Raw genomic sequence first — 22,331 nt, forward strand, 5'->3', positions numbered from 1 at the left:
GTGAAGCAAGGCGGGAGCTCCATTAAGGGTATAATCCCTTTGTAAACTACTTCTTGTTTTGAAGTACTAAAGCCATTGAGTGGCTGCTTTCCCGTGGACGTAGCCCACATTGGGTGAACCACGTATATCGTGTGTACTCTCTCTCTCTCTCTCTCTCTCTCTCTCTCTCTCTCTCTCTCTCTCTCTCTCTCTCTCTCTCTACTCTATAATCTCGTGTATATAAATCTGTCTCTCTCCATTAAGTAATCTACTCAATTATCTATTTAGCTACGTCTTATTTCCTAACAACTGGTATCAGAGCAAGGTTTGCTCGTAGCTAAATTATCTCAAGGAAAGGATTCCTTGAATTGAGTGGGAGTTATGGCGGGGGAAGGGAAGCTCAAGATTGAGAAGTTCAACGGCAAAAACTACCAACATTGGAAGATGCAGATTGAAGACTATCTCTACCAGAACGACCTCTATTTGCCACTAGGCGGTCTTGCGAAGAAGCCCGCAACAATGGCAGATAAAGCATGGATTGTCCTTGATCGAAAGGCACTGGGAACAATCCGGTTAAGCTTGGCGTCAACGGTGGCCTTCAATGTTTCAGAGATGAAGACCACGGAGGACTTGATGAAGTCACTTGACGACTTCTACGAGAAACCATCGGCATCCAATAAGGTATTTCTTATGAAGCGCTTGTTCAATCCGGTTAAGCTTGGCGTCAACGGTGGCCTTCAATGTTTCAGAGATGAAGACCACGGAGGACTTGATGAAGTCACTTGATGACTTCTACGAGAAACCATCGGCATCCAATAAGGTATTTCTTATGAAGCGCTTGTTCAATCTAAAGATGGCAGAGAATGGTTCAGTTGCAGAACACATAAATGACTTTAACACAAACATAAGTCAACTTTGATCAGTGAAAATCAATTTCGATGACGAAGTGCGAGCTCTCCTTATACTATCATCTCTACCGGATAGTTCGGACAGCCTTGTGATGGCTGTAAGTAATTCTATCTCTGGCACAAATACTCTTAAGTTTGATGATGTTGTGGGTGTTCTCCTAAGCGAGGAAATGCGAAGGAGAAGCACAGGAGAATCATCAAGTGCTGCACTATCAGTGGAAACAAGAGGAAGGCTTAAGGAGAGGTTCAAAAACCAAAAGGGTCATGATCGCTCAAGGCGGAGCAAGTCATGCACAAAGTCAGCTCTTAAATGTTGGAACTGCGGCAAGAAGGGCCACGTCAAGAAGGATTGCTGGTCCAAGAAGAAGAAGGAGACAGAGTCTCAAGACAACAAGCCAACATCGGAGGCCAATGTGGCAGGTAAAGTAGAGAAAGATGCTCTAATTCTCTCATTAGACAATGTGTCTAATTCCTGGAAAGTAGATTCCGGGGCTTCATTCCATGCGACACCACACAAGAAACACTTCCAAGACTACACCAAAGGTAATTTTGGGTCTGTATACTTGGGAGATGATGAAGCTTGTGAGATTGTCGGCAAAGGTACAGTTTCTGTCAAAACTTCTAACGGAAATGAATGGAAGCTTAAAGATGTTAGGCATGTTCCTTCTCTTCGCAAAAATTTGATCTCTACAGGACAATTGAACGATGAAGGTCACAACATTGCATTCGGAAACAAACGGTGGAAGATCTTAAAGGGATCTTTGGTGGTTGCCAAGGGTGAAAAAGTCGGTACACTTTACTTGTGTACTGTTAGCACGCAACCTTCAGCTTGTGCAGCAACTACAGAAGTTGACAGTGTGGTGTGGCACTACCGACTTGGGCATATGAGTGCCAAAGGAATGCAAATCCTTCAAACAAAGAAGCTTCTACCAGGTTTGAAAGAAGTGGACTTAGAGTTCTGTGAAGATTGTGTTTATGGTAAACAAAACAGGGTAAAATTTCAAAAATCAGGAAATGAAAGAAAAAAAAAAAACTTGAGTTGGTTCATTCTGATGTTTGGGGTCCTGCAAGTACGCCATCACTTAGTGGCTCATTGTACCATGTAACATTCATAGACGATGCGACTAGAAAAACATGGGTTTATGTCATGAAGAATAAATCCGATGTATTTTCCATATTTCAAAGGTGGAAAGCCTTTGTGGAGAATGAAACAGGTACCAAGGTTAAATGCCTCAAATCCGACAATGGAGGCGAATATTGCAGCCAAGCTTTTGAAAGATTTTGTGCTAGCAATGGCATTCGGAGGCAAAGGACAACCCCAAGGACACCTCAACAAAATGGGATTTCGGAAAGGATAAACAGGACAATCATGGAACGAGCACGAAGCATGCGGCTACATGCAGGCCTACCGCTTGAGCTTTTGGCGGAAGCTGTAAGTACGTCTGTGTACTTAATCAATCGGTCACCCTCAACGGCATTGGATGGGGGAGTTCCAGAAGAGGCATGGACAAGTAAACCGGTGAATTATGCATTTCTCAAAGTGTTTGGGTGTGAGGCTTTCATGCACATAGATAGAAGCCTAAGATCAAAGTTAGATGCAAAGTCCAAAAAGTGTTTCTTCAATGGCTATGGAGAAGGAGACTTTGGGTATCGCCTATGGAATCCTGAAGATGATAAAATCTTAAGGAGTAGGGATGTAATTTTTAACGAACAAAATATGTACAAAGATTACTTGGAAAGAAAACAAACAAAAGAAACAGGTGATGAGTACATGGAGCTTGAGGACGGTGAAGACTCAAGGACTGCAAACGGTGACAATGTGCAACAACGTCAACCAAATGAGGAGCCTCAACCTATTCCCCGAAGATCTACAAGAGCAAGTAGACCTCCAGAAAGGTTTGTTCCTTCCTTCAACCATCTCTTGATCTCAGATTCTGGAGAGCCGGAATCATATGAAGAAGCTATGCAACATGAATTCAAAGAAGAATGGACGAAGAGCATGCAAGTGGAGATGGACTCACTACATCGCAACCAAACATGGGAGTTGGTTGAGTTGCCTAAAGGTAAGCGGGCACTTCAAAACAAATGTGTGTACAAGCTAAAGGAAGAAGAAGGTGGGAAGAAAAGGTACAAGTCTAGGCTTGTGGTAAAAGGTTTTTCTCAAAAGAAAGGTATTGACTTCAATGAAATATTTCCTCATGTTGTAAAAATGAACTCAATTAGGCTTGTCTTAAGCCTTGTGGCTGCTCATGAGCTAAATCTCGAGCAAATGGATGTAAATACGGCATTCCCTCAGGGTGACTTAGAGGAGGAAATCTACATGCTTCAACCAAAGGGGTATGAAGTAAAAGGTAAGGAGAAAATGGTTTGCAGATTAAAGAAGAGCTTGTATGGTTTAAAGCAAGCATCAAGACAATGGTACTTGAAGTTTGATTGATGGATGTTGGATCATGGATTCACAAGATGCAACTCGGATCACTGCGTCTACACAGAGAATTTGGGAGATGGGAAATTCATCATCCTAATGTTGTATGTTGATGACATGTTGATTGCAAGTGCTAACATGCAAGACATCAAAGACCTAAAAGAGGAGCTGTCCAAATCTTTTTCAATGAAAGATTTAGGTGCTGCAAAGAGGATACTTGGTATGAAAATATCAAGGGACAGGACGAAGAAGACAATAAAGCTATCTCAAGAAGATTACATCAAGAAGGTACTAGAAAGGTTTGCAATGCAAAATGAAAAACCAGTTTCTACACCTTTGGCTGGTCATTTTAAACTAACGAAGGATATGTGTCCAAAGACACAAGAGGAGATAGCCTATATGTCTAAAGTTCCATATGCTACAGCGGTAGGTTCTCTAATGTATGCTATGGTCTGGACAAGGCCAGACATTGCACATGCAGTGGGAGTTGTGAGTAGGTTCATGGACAACCCAGGTAAAGAGCATTGGCAAGCTGTGAAGTGGATACTTAGGTATCTAAAAGGGACAACAACAAATGCTTTGTATTTTGGAGGAACTGATATTTTTCTAGAAGGGTATGCTGATGCAGATATGGCAGGTGACAAAGATACTCAAAGGAGCACTACTGGCTATGTGTTCACGGTTGGAGGCACAGCAGTAAGCTGGGCTTCAAAGCTGCAGAAAGTGGTTTCACTTTCTACCACGGAAGCAGAGTATGTAGCAATGACGGAGGCAAGCAAAGAAATTATGTGGCTTCACAGATTCTTAAAGGAGCTTGGATTCAAACAAGACAATTGTGTCTTGTACAGTGATAGCCAAAGCGCTATCCATCTTGCGAAGAACTCAGCCTTTCATTCAAGGACAAAGCACATTGAGGTGAGATATCACTTCATACGCACTCTTTTGGAAGAGGGACAACTAAAGCTAGGAAAGGTGCATACAAGTGAAAATCCTACAGACATGTTTACAAAGGTGGTCAACAAGGAGAAGTTGAGCTTTTGCTCATCTTCAATCGGCATTCAAGGATAAGAAGCAAGAATGGAAAGCAGTCACAGGTTTGGTTTGGAGATCAGTCTCCAAGTGGGAGATTGTTAAGTATGGAGCCTGATTTACCCTTGTAATTTTTTGCGGTAAAAGCACACATTTGTAAGGCCCCCATTATGAGGAGAAGCCATCGTGCGCGAAGGAAAATCACTCACCGGAAACCAAAAATTTCATGGACAAGAATGAGGGGCAACTTTAAAGGCCTCGGGGGTGGAGGCCCCCGCGACTTTTTTTTCGCCGGAATATTCTTTCTCACCGGAATATTATGGTCGGACGATGCCGGAAAGTGGTCGGAAAACAACCGGTCAGTTGGCCGGTGGCCGGTAGTCAATGGCCGATGGCCGGTGGTCGGAAGTCAATGGCCGGTGGCCGGTGGTCGGAAGTCAATGGCCGGTGGCTGGTGGCTGAATTCAATGGCAGGTGGCCGAATTCAAAAGCGGACTTGTCTTCTCAAGGACGGCCACACATGGGCGGATTGGAGGGTCCAATTTGGACTTATTCGCACAAGGACGGCTACACATGGTTGTCTCTCATAAGAGAGGGCAGCCCTTTTGGCCTATAAAAGGAGGCCATTTCTACACACATTTCATAGTGTGAAGTTGATGCAACAAGGTGAGTGTGAGGTGGTGAGAGTGAAGCAAGGCGGGAGCTCCATTAAGGGTATAATCCCTTTGTAAACTACTTCTTGTTTTGAAGTACTAAAGCCATTGAGTGACTGCTTTTCCGTGGACGTAGCCCACATTGGGTGAACCACGTATATCGTGTGTACTCTCTCTCTCTCTCTCTCTCTCTCTCTCTCTCTCTCTACTCTATAATCTCGTGTATATAAATCTGTCTCTCTCCATTAAGTAATCTACTCAATTATCTATTTAGCTACGTCTTATTTCCTAACACGTCGAACACGAGGCGGTGTCAAGGAATCGACGGCGGCATCCCCACAACAACTGCCACCGCCACCACTAGAGTGCCGGCGATGAGACGAGTGTGAAGATCGTCTCGTCGACATTGAAGCTTCGGAACGGGTTGAATGCTCCGAAACAGAGGGGGATGCGGCCGGAGTAGGAACGCGTGGTGGTGCGCCAGAGCGATGACGCTCCACGTACCACTCTCTCTGCTGGGGTGACAAAGAAGAAAGAAACTCCTCATCATCCATACGTGCATTAAACACACAAACATTTAAACTTAATATTAAATGAATGGAGAAGAAAACATGGACAAGTAGAGAGAGAGAAAGAGAGAGAGGGGATTCATAAAGGGGGAGGGACACAATGACGCATATAGACAGAATGGACAAAAAGCCACGTGAATACAATATACATTATAAAATGGAGCTAGATTGTTCAAATACAATGGCTTTAAGAGGTCTCTCTTTCATCCTCGCAAAGCTCAGCATAACTTCCTATGTCTATATAGAGATGTCCATTTAAACAGATGTCCTCCATTTTATTTTGTAGATCCTCTGCATGCACCCAATAGAGAGTAGCAGCTTGATGTTCATCTAGCACCACCTCAGCGGCTTCTGACTGTACATCTTCTCCGATCTCCTCCATTGATGCCGCTGTGATTGGCACATGGTAGCCTTCATACGTTTGTGCACTACGAGGGGCTACCTCTATGATGTACCACTAGTTTGATGTAGACTTTGTAGGATGAAATATCACCTGCCAGAGCCACATAACTTACATGAGAGCTTCCAAGCACATAACTTCTAAAATTGGATGTTAACTATTTACATACTTACTTGTTCACAATGCTCGGTTAGTACAAAAGTGTCTCTTAGGTCAGTCCATTTCTTAGTTGAATCCACCTCAAGAAACCAGACACTCCTCTACGCACAGTAGCGTTGCGACCCTCCATGATTATCTTGAACCATCGCACGTCGAACAAGTCAGCAAAAAATCCTCTATAATCGATCCTCAAAATCTCTTGTAGCATGCCAAAGTAAGTGAGTTTTGCCACCACAGGATCTGCATCAAAGGACCATCGTTGACTAGACTGTTCAAATTTTGCCATGACTCCCACAATCTTGAGTAAAACGCTTTTTGTCGATCCGTTCCACCCTAAAATGTCAACTTTTACACCATGCTGTTGTGTATGACTTATACTAGAAACAACAAAGATTATGAGTGGCCGTTCAAACATCTAGAAAGTCACTATTTGTACATTGCAAACTTACCTTGGTCGCGCAACCCAGAGAGTACTCCCACTCCTCCTCAGTCACTTCTTCACCGCAGTGTTGTGCGCTTTTGAGTTGGTTGTGCCACCATCTTAAGCTCATGAATGTTGGTAGGCTCTCCAGACTCGTCGGAAAGTGCATCGGTGGGTGTCTTCCCCGTCTCCACTCAATTTGTGCCCTTTGTCGCTCTTGCTATATTGTGAAATTTACTTTTGCATCATTGGATTGTGAAGCATGCAAAATTGGTTGATTTTAGCCTCTAGATCTTCCATCATCTTCTTCTCAACACCGAGATTGCACATGACAATCCCAAATATGCGCTCATCATCTATGGTTCGCCATAACATATCCCAAGCTTTATCAAATTCGTCTAGCCACTCTCCAATGTACACTAGGGACTTTGATACCAGCCAACCTTCTACCACGCTACCTTCCGAACGTGCCTTCTGATGCACATATCCCTTGAGCGTTTTCATGAAATGTTCTAAAAAGAACATCCATCTGGAATGTACTATGCCACCTATTTCCACCTCATCAACTATGTGAACAAGAAGATGCACCTGAATGGTTAGCAGGGTAGTAGGAAAGTGTTTCTTAAACATCCAGACAACCTCTGCAGCATTTAGTTTGGCGAATGGTATGGAGTATACGTCGTTGATCTCCTTTTGTGAGATCCATTGCACCAACTTTCCATAGTTTCCTACGACATTAAAATTCTCTTCTTCTCGTGTATGTGTGTGTGTGGGTGTGTGTGCCAATAAAAAGAGGAAAATGGTATAACCTTTCTATCACCCAAGTGTGGTAGATTGGTTACGCCATTTCCCTCTTGAATAACAGGTCTTAAGTTCAACTCTTCGTCGGCTAGATCTTTAAGGTCTCTTGGGATAGTTTCCTACGACATTAAAACTCTCTTCTTCTTATCTCTTCTCTCTCTCTCTCTCTCTCTCTCTCTCTCTCTCTCTCTCAATGTATGTGTGTATGCATTCTTTGTTTATGCATGTGTGTGTGTCGTTTCCTCTCTCAATGTATGTGTGTATGCATTCTTTGTTTATGCATGTGTGTGTGTGTGTGTGTGTGTTTTGTTTATGCATGTTCTCTCTCTCTCTCTCTCTCTCTCTCTCTCTCTCTCTCTCTCTCTCTCTCACTCACTCAAAAACACAATGTTTGTGTGTATGTGTCTATGTGTGAGAGAGGGAGAGAGAGAGAGAGAAAGAGGGCAAGGGAACATGAGAGAGAGGAGAGGGAAGGTGCATACCTGGCTCTCCTTCCTCTCCTCGTGTATGTGTGTGTGTGTGTGTGTGTGTGTGTGTGTGTGTGTGTGTGTGTGTGTGTGTGTGTGTGTGTGTGTGCGTGCGTGTGCGGGGAGAAGAAAGAGAGAGAGAGAGGGAGAGCGCGGGTTACCTTTGTTCGCTTGAGCGTCAAAAACTCAGATCTGAGATCTGAGTTTTTGGACGCTCTCGGTTATTTTTTTACCCCTGTCGGCATCGCTATGGGCGTCGCTAAGTTACGTGTAACTTCGCGACGACCATAGCGACGCCGTGGGTTTTCACTTCTGAGCGTCGCACTGCGAGCGTCGCTAATGTGAAGTACCTCTTGTAGTGCCACCCATGCCTTGGTATGGAACCAACAAAGTAGAACGCTGCATGCGACCTGATATTTTTTCCATTAGCGTCAATACTCCAACTATGCGGGTCTTCATCCACGACTTTCGATATAGCCTCTAGTTCTTATTGTGACTTATCAATCACAATAGCTGACGGATGAATGTGGCCCATCCTCTCCAAGACTACAGTAACTATCAACATTAAAGCAATGACGTTGGTACAGCTGAGTTATGTCAACACAAGTTAATGATTCCTGCATTCATATGGCATCATGCAAACACAGGACGAAGCGAGGGAGTCAGTACCAGATGCTGACTACGGGAAGTTTTTCCATGATGTGTACGCCAGATGTAGCAATTAGCAGGTCAGGCATTGGTTTTCAATCTCTAATAATTGAAATGCTCGCATTTGCACGGAATTTGCTCTCTGGCTACTCTATGGTTCAATTATTTGGCCATGGGGTCCTTTTTGGAGGACTATTGCACGGTTAAAGATTGAACGAGGCTATTTGTCGTGATTACGTAGAGTTCGGGTGGTCAACGCTTGGAGTGGCCACCACTATCGGCGAGTGACAGAGCAGGTAAAGTGCGACTCCAAAGGGGCGGTCGGGGCTACTTGAAGCTGGGAGTATTCGGACTCGGTGACCACGACCTTGAGTTATACCAATTTTGCGGAGCTTTTGGTTGCGGTCGGCCTTGGGTGGGAACAGCAGATTGTGTAAGTGAAAAGCTTGGAGTTTTAAAATAACGCCATGCTTTAAAAAACAGGAAGAGTTGTACGTCTAAGGTGGCACCACCAGATGGCGGGCTAGAGCAGATGAAGGGAAAGTGGATGAAGGGGCAGCCATGTGGTTGAGGCCAACAAGTGGCACAAGATTTGCAGTACCTAACGGGCTGGAAGCCATACTGTGTACAGGTGGAAATCATGCAGCAGAGACGTCGTCCACATCATGTGAGGAAAGGAGGGAAAGTTGCGCCATCTGGGGGGTTGCCAAGTGCGTGAGCAGAGGCAGGAGGATTCGCCATACAAGGGAGTGAAAAACGGAAAGCATAAGGCGATTGAGTCAAGCCTAAGCAGCGGCTGGAGGCCATCAAACGAGGGGGCCTCCCAAGCTGAACAATTGAAGAGCATCACAGAGGGCGGGCTCAGGTCTACAAGAGTGCTACAGAGAGGGTGTTTCAGGAGACCCACCACCTGTAGAAGGAGGGGAGATAATAACACTGCACTAGGCAGGTTGGTTGGCTGCTCTATCGGGTGGATGCCCGAGGTCTGAAGCCTGCAGATTTTGGTGCAGCTGCATTCAGAGAAAGGGTTGATAAGAGGAAGGCGTGATGGTTTGATAGCGAGCTACACAAGATCTGCACAAGATCAAAGGGCGTTAGCTCCAAGAAAAGTTGGTGGCCGTGAGTTGGTGGGGGTGGTTTTAAGCAGGGCAAGTTGAAGGGTTGCAGAGTAATGCAGTGAGGGCCAAGAGCACTAGCTTGGAAGGAGGGAATCCCCGAGGACTGCAGAGGGACGCAAAGAAAGGCTGCCAGGAGTGCCATTTGCAGGGAAGAAAGAATGCCAGAGAGCTGGCCATTATGAACGGGATGATAAGGGCGCCCGACAACAGTTTCTTGGCTGCATAAAGCAAGGGTCCGGTTCTGAGCACGAGGAAGAAAGGGCGCCCGACAACAGTTTCTTGGCTGCATAAAGCAAGGGTCCGGTTCTGAGCACGAGGAAGAAAGGCAACACGCAGAAGAGAAGGGGTCCCATAAGCAGATTAAAGCAAAAGAAGGGGTATTACAAGGGAGTTGAAGACAACAGGCGGCAAAGGAAAAAAGGTTAGGAGGGCGTCATCTGGAAGGGACTGATCGTGATCAGGCCGAGAGAAGCCAAGCAAGCAAAAGGCCATCATCTGCAGATTGTCCATGGGTTTTGTATAGGGCTATCATACTCTTGACTTGAATTGAAGTGGCTCATAGCCTAAAGGTTCTCCGTCATCTTCTCTATTATAGGCTTGACGACATCTCGTGCCTTAACTTGGTTGTGTGCGTGTGTCGCCCCCAAGTTACATGTGTGTGCGTGCCAAGAAAGAGCGGGATAGGGGATATGAGAGATATGGCAGGTATGAGCTAAAACATGTTTGCTCATAAAGGCATAAGTATCTCTGTGATTGTGATTGAATGTCATTGTTGAGGTGTATGAGGAAAAAAAAGTGCTTGATTGTCAGTGTGTGTCATCGATGATCTCCAAGAGCGAGTCTATACAATTGGAATTTGTAAATTGGGTTGTATTAAGTGCAAGTTTGTGTGGGGGGTTGCCAAGTGTGTGAGTAGAGGCAAGAGGATTCGCCATGGAAGGGAGTGAAAAACAGAAAGCATAAGGCGATTGAGTCAAGCCTAAGCAGCGGTTGGACGCCATCAAAGGAGGGGGCCTTTCAAGCTGAACAATTGAAGAGCATCACAGAGGGCGGGCTCAGGTCTACAAGGTGGCTATAGAGAGGGTGTTTCAGGAGAACCACCACCTGTAGGAGGGGAGATAACAACGCTGCACTAGGCAGGTTGGTTGGCTGCTCTATCGGGCGGATGTCCGAGGTCTGAAGCCTGCAGATTTTGGTGCAGCTGCATTCAAAGAAAGGGTTGATACACAAGATCTGCATGAGATCAAAGGGCGTTAGCTCCAAGAAAAGTTGGTGGCCGTCAACTGGTGGGGGTGGTTCTAAGCAAGACAAGTTGAAGGGTTGCAGAGTAATGCATTGAGGGCCAAGAGCACTAGCTTGGAAGGAGGGACTCCCCGAGGACTACAGAGGGGCGCAAAGAAAGGCTACCAGGAGTGCCATTTGCAGGGCAAAGAAAAAAAGGTTAGGAGGGCGTCATCTGGAAGGGACTGGTCGTGATCAAGCCGAGAGAAGCCAAGCAAGAAAAAGGCCATCATCTGCAGATTGTCCATGGGTTTTGTGAGGGCGATATCATTGTATAGGGCTATCATACTTTTGACTTGAATGGAAGTGGCTCATAGCCTGAAGGTTCTCCGTCATCTTCTCTATTCTCGGCTCGACCATCTCGTGCCTTGACTTGGTTGTGTGCGTGTGTCGCCCCCAAGCTACGTGTGTGTGTGCCTTGACTTGGTTGTGTGCGTGTGTCGCCCCCAAGTTACGTGTGTGTGCCAAGAAAGAGTGGGATAAGAGTATGTGAGGGGATATGAGAGATAGCGCAGGTATGAGCTAAAACATGTTTTTAAGGCATAAGTATCTATGTGGTTGAATGTCATTGTTGAGGTGTATGAGGAAAAAAAAGTGATTGATTGTGAGTGTCATCGGTGATGTCCGAGAGCGAGTCTATACAATTGGAATTTGTAAATTAGGTATTTGTAAATTAGGTATTAAGTGTAAGTTTGTGTGGTTTGGGGTGTTGGGTATCTGTTGAGCTATAAAGAGGCAAGTGTACAACGTGTTGTTCCCCCATTCCAATGTCATGATGACAGCCAGGATCTGTCGTACACAACATGAACCAAATTATTAGGCCAACACCTTGTTGGTTTGGCAACACTTCATCATACAATGGTATAACCATATATATTTGTTTTAGCTGTGCTGTCAATAGCCCATGAGTTATTTCTAGAGAATAGCTTGGCCAATTGCAGCATCCAGTCATCTTTAATGATCAAGATAAACGCTTATCTTTGTCATTAGCTTCTTTTGGATTGTATGATTGGCAATAAACCACCTGCATAAAAATTTGAATGTAAAAAGAAAAAAAAATTGAATTACTCTTGACTTATGACAAAGCTATTACCTTGTTGGTTTCGTATAATTTCATAGCCTCATCATTTGATACGCGACCTATATCAACTTGATCACTTAGAGGGTATCCTTTTTATAAAGCAATTTATAAAAGAAGCAAGTCAAAGTGCTACCTTAATAACGCATTTGATAAGACAAGATAATGATTTCTTGCGGTAATATCATAAAGAACCCATACATATAAGTACAGTCAAGAAGGGAGGGTCACTCCATGTGAAATCTTTCTTTTGACAAATACATGGAAGCAACATATTGAGCATTCCCGACATCAAAGAGTTCTTCCATGCAACACTCAATTACAGATGGATGGACGGGCAAGTGATATATATCACTTCTTGAAGGTGGGCCATGACCACTGTGACTAGTGTTTAGATAGATATGAACATCATTACGCCCATTGGTAGTTATCACTTGTATTTTAAATGGAAAACCACATTTCTTTGATGTCCTTGTTCTCTTTTTATCTCCCCTTTGTCGAGGCGCACCACCTCGATGACATATATAATCAATCACAGTTTTTGATGCGCCAGAATTTTTGTAAGAGCGGACCATCACTAGCCTTGTTTTGTGTTCGATCATGATGGTCTTTAGGTGCCTCTCTAGATCGGAGGAGTTTGTAGTAATCACATTTGGAGGCTCTTTATTTAGGTCCGTTCTTTGACGCCATGATCTTGAAGTTGAAACGTTAGCTACATTGCTACACCCACAAGCATTTATGTACTCTTTGATGTATATGGTAGATATACCATGCTTCCTAACTTCAATGCGCCATTTGGACTTATGGAAATCAGGGTTTTATTAAACCCTTGGTGTTTTGATCCTTCAACAATGTGGACAACTTTTACAATATCCTCCCAATCTTCAACACATGGAACTCTCACCGTCTACGAATTTCGCAAATATAAACAAAGCCTATTGTCCTCATCACGCCCAACATGAAGCTTATCCTTCATCTTGCGCCACTTCTTCAAATCCAACATGTCTCTAGAGTCATAGGTTTTAAGAGTCCCCAATGTTGTGGAAAGGCCACTTTGAAGCACTCTTATCATGTAATTATAAGCCCCTCTATCAAAGGAAAAATATGTTGTGGACACAGAGATTTGGATCCGGAAATACCTTAAACATTTGATTGTCAAGAGGTCCGTTTTCTCCAAGAACATCACCTTTTTCATGGAGTACCTCAAAGTAGTCATCAATACTTTCACTACTTGCATTTCTTCAATCCTCATCAAAGAACTCTTCAAGCATATGATCACCTTCCACGTTTTCTTGATGCCAATCCATCACTTGGTTGTGATTGAAAGTGATTGGATGAGAAAGCAGACTTTGTTGTGTGCGTGGGTGTGAATGTGTTTGTGCGTGTGAGTATGTGTGTGTGTGTGTGCATGTGAGAGAGAGTGACAGAGAGAGCGAGAGTTTTCTCTTGCATGTGTCAAGATTGCACATAGTGTGCCGAGATTACATACAGTGTGCGTCTCTACGTTACTTTTGATGTGGATCATAAGTTAAACTCTTTAAAATAGGAAGAGTGAATGTTGCGCATACTTGCGCGAACATAAATGAAGGAATCTACTTTAAGCTTGACTTCAATGCACAAATAAAAGGGCCCCGCCACCAAAAGTTATGACTGTGCAGAGATTACTTTTTGTGTCGAGATTACAATTGCACGGCGCCGGTAAATTCGCGATCCTCATTGAATCTTGATCCAACTTTTCACTACAACCCTTAATCCCTTCAGTTGAACCCCCTGTTACATATAGACGAGGGGGCACTACCACACTGGATGTGGACATATCCACACTGAGGGCTTTCCTTGTGAATCTTAACTAGCCATTTATATTTTTGGCTTGCCCCAAAGGGGCCCAAATTTGAGGGGACGGGGCGGCTTTAATTTCAGCCGTCGGATCATGCAGTGAACTGGGGTGAACTAGGGGTGGGTGAACTGGGAGTGAACTAAGAGTGAACTTGGGGCGGGTAAACTAGGGGTGGGTGAACTGGGGGTGAACTAAGGGTGAACTAGGGGCGGGTAAACTAGGTGTGATCATGTGCCATGCCAACATGGACAGCAACACGCGCTAGCGTGGTGGTAAGGCAGTCGTGTGGCAACCCAGACGTACAAGTTCGACCCACACCCCGCGAGGCAAGTGAACTAGGAGTGAACTCGGGGTGCCATTTTTGCCCCGAGTTCACCCTTAGTTCACCCCCTAGTTCACCAAGTCCACAGACGACTGAGATTGCATTGCGATATCCGCTTCTCTTTCCCACCATAGATCCCCCCTAGCTGGAGCCGTGCCATATAGTGACGAGGGGGGATGAAGCCATCTGACACATGATTTACGTACACTCCTTTCCACATCAGCACCCATTTGGGCTGTCCAATCACCATGTCGACTCACTATAGAGAGAGAGAGAGAGAGAGAGAGAGAGAGAGAGAGAGAGAGAGAGATGGGTACTAGGAGTCCCGGGGGAGTCGTAGGGACTGAGAGCTTCTCATGAGAGTATTCTTCAACAGCTTGTAACGAGAAATCTCTGCTCGCATTCGGTAAACAATGGCGCATGGGTTCTACTTTACTTGCCCCAACGTGTATCCTCACAGAGTAGGAGGGCGTCGAAATGAGCTCGACAGCCGTGGAGATGAGCAGTAGTGCCATGAATGCTCTGTCCAGTGTGAGCCTCTCTATGCACCAGTCATCCCTCGGGCGCTGGCCTCCTCTCCTCTGTTCGCCAATCACTTGGCTATGCCTAGCTCCGAGCTTTCTTTGTGCTACTCTACCTCAGGTGCTTCCTCCGCTCCTTCAAAGCCCCTCACCATAGCAAACTCTTACAGCCCCAGGCGACCTTAGAGATAGAAGCTTTAGAGGGGACCAGCCAGATTGATATGGATCCCAACAAGATGCTACAGCCTGGAGACCCCAATTCTATGCAGGCCATTATTACGGACGTCATGCCTGTAGGTTACTTCGTCTCTCTGTCCACAGGCAGAGATGGGTATCTTTACATGTGGGCTTTCTATTCTGTGCAAGCTTGTCAAGGAGGGTCAAGGTAGTATTGTGTGCATTGTTTGTCACAGTGGGGCAGGAAGGGAGATTGTTTCTGTAAAAAGCCTGAGTTTGCCCCTCCCAGTAAGCAGAAGACCATTGAAAGCTTGTGGCTACATTTGAAAAGTAGAGCAAGATGAATTCTTGGAACAGACGGAACCAGCAGTACAATAATTACTGACAAGTTCTGTGATTGCCTAAGGCTTGCTACCTATTCAAACTCGACTCCTGCTGCTTTTATTGACAAGTTATGTCCTTTGGAGTTTGGTGTTAAGTAGGCTAGCATGGCCAGATATTAAGTAAGTGGAGTTTTTGCTAATAAAACATGTCCTATGTTGACTATGCCTGCAGATGATTTTTGAAGCAGCACTATGGTTTTGTGCTTCCATGGGAAATCTTGTGTACATGTATGACATTTAACTAGCAACTGCATTGGTTACCTACCATGTTCCTTATCCGTGTGAAGCTATTTGTTTGCCGACCTCTTCTTAACATGACTCTGGATAGGCAGTGGGTTTATAAAGCAATTTAAATATGTGTGGATGGAAGTTTCTGGGCAATGTCCTGGGTGAAAGCATATTAACCTGTCGCGCTTTTTGTGGTAGTTAGCAGTTTCAAGTTAGCACATCTTCAAAAACTTGGGCGTCCGATAAATTTTTTACAAATAATATCAAAATTTGCCGGAGGTTGTACATTTTGATTCTTTGTTTCAAGTGTTTTCTATTGATATATCATATGTCATAGATCTTGGAGATGTAGCTCAAGTTATTGTACTAGTTAGCATATGTCAAAATTGTGCTAGTTAGCATTGTCCGGGACATGAAAAAGCATGATAGGTTAACATGCTTTCACCCTCGGACTATGTTTGTGGGCAGTCTTGGAAGTTGTTTTTTTGCTCCATCCTCCTCCATGCTAAAGTTGTTTGGTTTGTAAGCTGATGTTAGTAGTGGCTCTTCTAGGAAAAATGTCTCTAAGTAGAGTAATCTGAGCTGCTCGCATGTATTTTGTGCTTAGAGTTCTTGGTGATAGGGAATTTGTTAACTAGCAACATGAGACTGGTTGATATTCTCAGAAATGTGCATAGTGTAGTGTCTGAGATTGCACTTTTGGCATTAGATTGTTTATCAGGCACTTGTTAAGGAGAATGCGGTTTTGGTTAAACTAGTCGATATCCAGGTAATCTTATTATGGGCTTGTAATCTTATTATGGGCTTGTATGTAGCAGGCAATGTGAAAACATTGTTGACTTTGAGTATGTACAAGGAGATCACATTTTCTTACTGTTGGTAGGAAGCTGTCAGGGTGTACTTAAGTTCTGGAGTTCTTTTCTTGATGGTTGATGGAATAATAGTGTTTGTCATGAGGACCTTAGTTGTTGGTTTTTTTTTTATGATTTTTGTTTAATTTTTGAGACCCTATTTTTGAAGTTGCAAATGGCCGGACATTGTATGGCCAATGTGTAAGGACCTGCCATCGAGCGGGCAGCCTCTTACCCTGGACAAATACCTTGTCTGCTATCTTTTCAATGCAAAACACGGACTCTGCTTGAACTTGTGACCCCACGAGAGTAGAGCCAAGCGTTGTAGCCACGAGGCCAATTTTCATTTGCTGATGTTGAAGCGTTAGATATGGTTCTTTACCTTGCCCATTCACAATGTGAACCAAGCGTGCATGCCAAACCAAGAACCTCGTGATTTTATCAGTTTTAAATAGAGAGTTTCGCAACTAGAATTTTGGCCTTTCCAAGTCATGTGCTACTGGATTCAATGGGTTGCAACTTGCCTCTCTTTCTTGGTCAAGTTTTGCTTTACATTTTTTATAAGCACAAATTATTTCTATGGCAGGTCTCATGATTATCACTTGTTTAATTTAAATCTAATGCTACATGGTGGCTTCTGCGTTGAGATACTGCAAAAAGAGACTTTGGCTCAACAAGTAATTAAAGCAGTACATGTGTGTGTGTGTGTGTGTGTGTGTGTGTGTGTGTGTGTGTGTGTGTGTGTGTGTGTGTGTGTGTGTGTGTGTGTGTGTGTGTGTGTGTGTGTGTGTGAGTGTTTCTCTGTGCGCCATGGCAGCCATTCCAGTCATTCGAAGCCTTTTCTCAATCACCTCACCGGAAATCTTGTAATCGTTAAGCTCAAGTGGGGCATGGAGTACAAGGGATACCTCGTATCAGTTGACTCTTATATGAACTTACAGTTGGCGAGCACAGAACAATATATCGATGGTCAGCATACAAGCAACTTAGGTGAAATTTTGATCAAATGTAATAACGTGTTGTATTTGCGGGTGTACCGAAGAATGAAGAGATAAGACACAAGAAGATTTAGAAATTTTCCCATGTAGGAAAACAGTCTTTTTCAGTATTTTTTATACAATGCATAACATCAAGATCTTCTGCTCGAGAGGCACCGCATACCTAGCTAGGTATGCGGTGCCTCCCCATAGAAGCACATGATGTTCAGGTGAGTCACAATTTGGGAATTATTTGTGAGAATTTGTCCTAAACTTCTTGTGAGAGGAGTAGCATCCTTCTTGTTAACGTTCCATGCGGGCCTTTCAAAATCACACACTTATTCTTCGTTAGGGGCATGGTTTTCATTGCATTTTAGGCACTAAGTACAGACCCACTACCTAATTAGGTTCATAGGCTTCTCATAGGAATTGTAATGGTTTTGAACATTCTGGTTTCTACCTCTTAACTCTGTTGATTTAAGCAGGTTAATGTTGGTGTTTTATGCTTGCTAAAACTGTGTGTGTGTGTGTGTGTGTGTGTGTGTGTGTGTGTGTGTGTGTGTGTGTGTGTGTGTGTGTGTGTGTGTGTGTGTGTGTGTGTGTGTGTGTGTGTGTGAGAGAGAGAGAGAGAGAGGGGACTATTATGGTTGTGTATACTCATCTTCTTCTTTAACTCAGGAGGATGTGGTGGTGATTTTCTAGAGGAAACTCGTATCAATAATCTTTGCAAAAAACTTTATTCACAATGTATGTTACAACATTTTGGAGTACTTGACACCTCTCTCTCTCTCTCTCTCTCTCTCTCTCTCTCTCTCTCTCTCTCTCTCTCTCTCTCTCTCTCTCTCTCTCTCTCTCTCTCTGCCAAGTCAAAGGTCGAAAAGCGCTCTCTCTCTCTGACGTGGAAAGAAGGGGGGAATAGTCGAAAAGAACTTTCTCTTTCTCATGTGGAAATAAGGGGGAATATCGCAGGGGGGGGGGGGGGGGGTGCGGGCAGGAAAATGTATTCCAGATCAAGAAAATGGATTGTTTGAAATACCTCAATGCACTACACCTAATCTATAGAGACAAGATTGTTGAGAGCATAGAAATTTGCAAGTCTCTAAATTATGAATATTAATCTTGGCATACCAATCTAACTACACTTGGCCTTCGATGGAACCAAAGTAAAGACATTATCAGTTGCAAAAAGAGTTTTCTGGAGCAAAATTTTGTCTATGTAGAGCACATAATTGCAATTTGCTTGGTTGATGAACATTTGGAGGACTGCCTCGCATATAATTTGCATGATAGATCAAGCACCACAATGTGGGTAAGGGTTGGGGGTTGCAAACCCAAGGTAGGTACAAGGGTGAGGATTAAGAGGAGGATAGAGGTTTTTAGGTACAAAGAAATAAATACAAGCATCTTTTGGTACAGAGAAGTAAATACTGGCAAAATTTGGTACGATGTGCACCATTGAGCAGGTAATATCAAGATAAGAGAGGCTAGAAGGGGCAAGGCATTAAGTGCAAAATAGGGGGGAGAATCAAACTTATTGAAAGGCGCCAAAAAGGGAAAGGGATAGGATACAGAACAAAATATTGACATCCAATTGGGGGGGGGGGGGAAGAAGTACTAGGAGGGGCAAGGAGGGGTGCGAGAATTGGAAGGGTGTGAGAGTTGGAGGTTAAGCATATTCTTGTCATTGGGCTCATTGAGCCAACAAATAAGGGTCTTGGGGAGGTGGGATAATTCGGGTGTGGAGTCAAGCAAAAGGGAGAGAGAACACCATTTTAGATGAAATGGGAAAATCCCACAACTTTGGGACTAATTTCAACGCCTATAGATTCCTATTTCCCATTAAATTTGGAAAATTTTCATTTAATTTGGGAATGTGACAAAGAGATAGATTCTCAAGAAAATGATGGTGTTGAGAAACACCTTTTAAAATTTTTATCTTTATGTGGGTGTTTCAAAACACTTCATAAAAAAGATAGATTCTCAAGAAAATGGTGGTGTTGAGAAACACCTTTTAAAATTTTTATTTTTATGTGGGTGTTTAAAAAAACTTCATAAAAGAGATAGATTCCCAAGAAAATGGTGGTGTTGAGAAACACCTTTTAGAATTTTTATTTGTATGTGGGTGTTTAAAAAGACTTCATAAAATCATACATAAGCTGGGGAAATAAAACAATGAGCAAGATATTGAAATGCTATTCAATTTCTCCTATTAAGCTAGCCTGTGCCTTCTCCATGACATTTGATGGGATCTTGATTGTTTCCGCAATTCTTCCACCCCTTGGAGTCCATGACCATACAATTGTATGAACACACTCCCAACGCTTTGGGTCAGCAAGATTGTAGCACCAACTCTTTTTCCAACAATCCTCATACTATTCTTGGATTGTGGGATTTCGTTTTCAATGTTTTGGTGCCCAATACTGAATCAAAACTTTCTTGTAGTTAGGAGATGATTTGTCTACATCAACGTTTGACTCTGCCACTCCTAGCCATATCGGATATTTAGGATCTGCAGGTCTCACAAGAACAAGATCCCCTTTTCTTACATCAATTTGAGGCCTAAAGGCCTCTTGTGGCCTTACACTTTGAGGACCAACATAGTGATCCTTCAATTCTTCATATCCTTGAAACTCATCTCTGTCTTCCTCTATCTCTTGCATTCGATGACTCCCTATAGTCTTTGGCCAAAATTTTGTATATTCACCACTGTGTTTTTTGGTTGGTTGTTCAAGCTCATTTATTATGTTTTGCCAATAAGTGATAACAGGCTCCATGTATTTTGTGGAGTCATGGTCCTTTCCCTTTAATAGAGAACATCTTTTCCAAAATTCAAGATATGATTTAATCCCTTGAATAACAAGCGGACTATCTCTCACATAGTCTGCTATAGGCACCACATCTAGACAGCCTGTTGGTAATTTTGGTTTTCCCTGGTCATCTTTTTTCCACAACTCAATTCCCGACTCCTTTGGCATCCAATCGGGTGATTTGGGATGAATTTTGTACTGCATTACTGGGACTTCACCTTGCATATAGAAACGAAATTGAAGTGGCTTAGAGTGTCTGACTAGAGCATCTTGTCCGTCACACTTGTACCCTTGCACAAAGGATTTAAAGTCGGGAACTTGTGTCATCAAAAATGGTGTTGGAGCTGAGCTTTCACATTTTTGAAAATGTTCCATCAGATGTGGAAAAGTGAATGTCATTCCTGTTCGCAATCTTTCTGAGAACCTACTAAACATTGTATCTATGTCCTCATGTGTATGACCCACCATTAAGAATCCCAAATGCACGGTTTTGAACACTCCTTTTGCTACTAACAAGGATAAGTATGCAAACAAATAGCGATTTTTATTCTCTCCTGCACAATTATCTAGCTGTAGCAAAAGATTCTCAGGCAATTTTTGAAATACAGGAGTGGATATGGTATCCACAACACATTGAGAGGAAGTTGATTGTATGTGTACAATCTGTTCATTACATCCTTGGATGGCCAACGGTGGTGTCATTGTTGATGCATTCCTCTCACGCTCTTGCTTCATTTTGTTTTGGAGGTCTAGAGCTCTCCTTGAGTTCAATGCATTGAATAACGCTACATTGCTGCGTGGCATACCGTCATGGCATAAATCTCCTAGTCCATGGTTTTCTGTTCTTTCCAAATTCTGTAAGCATAATGCAAGGGAACCAATTGTAGCATTGGGATCTGAAGGCCATAGACCATTAAGTGAGAAGCGACCATACATTCCATGACCATGTCCATGTATTATCATACCTGTTAATGATACTTGCAATTAATATGCATTTGCATAATCTTTTGAGTTCACACGCAACCTAGGTATTGCTGTCTTTTTTTGATCCATTTTATCATGTATAATTCATAAATACTTATCCTTTTGCAATTGGGAGAACTTAGGCCAGGTGTAGTACACATTCCTACAACTTTGTTGTTGCAATATGTGAATTCGACGTTCATCCTTCAAACGTGCAATCATCTCGTCATCCTTTGTTGACTCTAGTTAAGACTTTATCCGACTACACACAACACATTTGGAGAACTCACTTGTTTTTGACAATGTCACATTAGCAAACTCTGTATTCCAAATCCTATTGAATGTCATGCTAGACATTGGCTTGAGACTCATACTGTCAAGTGTTTTATTGACATCATGTAAAATGTCTACTTGTTTGTACGTGTTTGGTATTGCAAGCAAAGTTTCCCTAGTACCATCTTCCATGGTTCTACTCTTATGTGGCATTCTCTCCGAGTTTTCATCAACAAAAGAGCGCATCAATGCCCTTCCCATTTCTGTATGGTCTCTTCCTTTTCTCATGACACCATCATTACCATGCACTGAGCGTCTAACCCCATTCTCAAAATGTTCACTCTAACGATAAAATGAAGTTTTTGGAATGCCATGAATTTTGTACCAAGCTCTACTGAAAACCTCAGTGCCATTAAAAGAAAACACATAGCATGTCTTTGTAGTTGTTTTGTTCTCACGCCATGCAGTCAACATTGTATCATACACATAGTTTGGTTCTATTTTGCAAACTCTGTCCCAAAAATTCATTGTGCATAGCCATGACCTTATCTCGATTGGCATATTGACAACACCTTTTGGAACAACAATCTATGGTTGAAAGAAGCTGGACAGATGCTAGAGATGCTTGATTGGATCTCTTAGAAGCTTTCACTGAAATTTTTGGCTTCCTATTTACAAAGCAATATTTCCGCTTTTTTGAAATAGGCTCTACCAAATAAGCTGATTCAATGCATGTGTCTTGTAACGCATGCATAGCATGTAGATCCTCATAGCATAACAATTCTTTTCCATCCATATTTGTCACTCTCTTGATAGGCCAACAAACTAGATTAATGCTGCATACACTAGGTTCTGCAGAAATAGTAGCCTCATCTGCATAGGATGTTTCGATACCAATACCAATGTTATCTTCACCTAGCTCACCAAAGTTTACAGAGTCAAACAGACACACATACATGACAACCCCTTCGGCTACTACATGTGTTTTGCTTTCATCCCAAAGTTGAACCCTCTTATCCTTCCAAACCTCTCTGTAGCTCATTCCATTACATTGTG

General features: G+C 43.2%; 2 pseudogenes; one reads left to right on the forward strand and one right to left on the reverse strand.

Annotated features, from left to right (window-relative positions):
• Positions 1-9,004: 9,004 nt before the first annotated feature.
• LOC147451329 (uncharacterized) lies at positions 9,005-11,907 on the reverse strand (annotated as a pseudogene).
• Positions 11,908-14,572: 2,665 nt separating this feature from the next.
• On the forward strand, positions 14,573-15,178 carry LOC147451330 (uncharacterized; annotated as a pseudogene).
• Positions 15,179-22,331: the final 7,153 nt, after the last annotated feature.

Source organism: Adiantum capillus-veneris, chromosome 9 (assembly GCF_014529385.1).
Source record: "Adiantum capillus-veneris isolate H3 chromosome 9, ASM1452938v2, whole genome shotgun sequence".
NCBI classification, from domain to species: Eukaryota; Viridiplantae; Streptophyta; class Polypodiopsida; order Polypodiales; family Pteridaceae; genus Adiantum; species Adiantum capillus-veneris.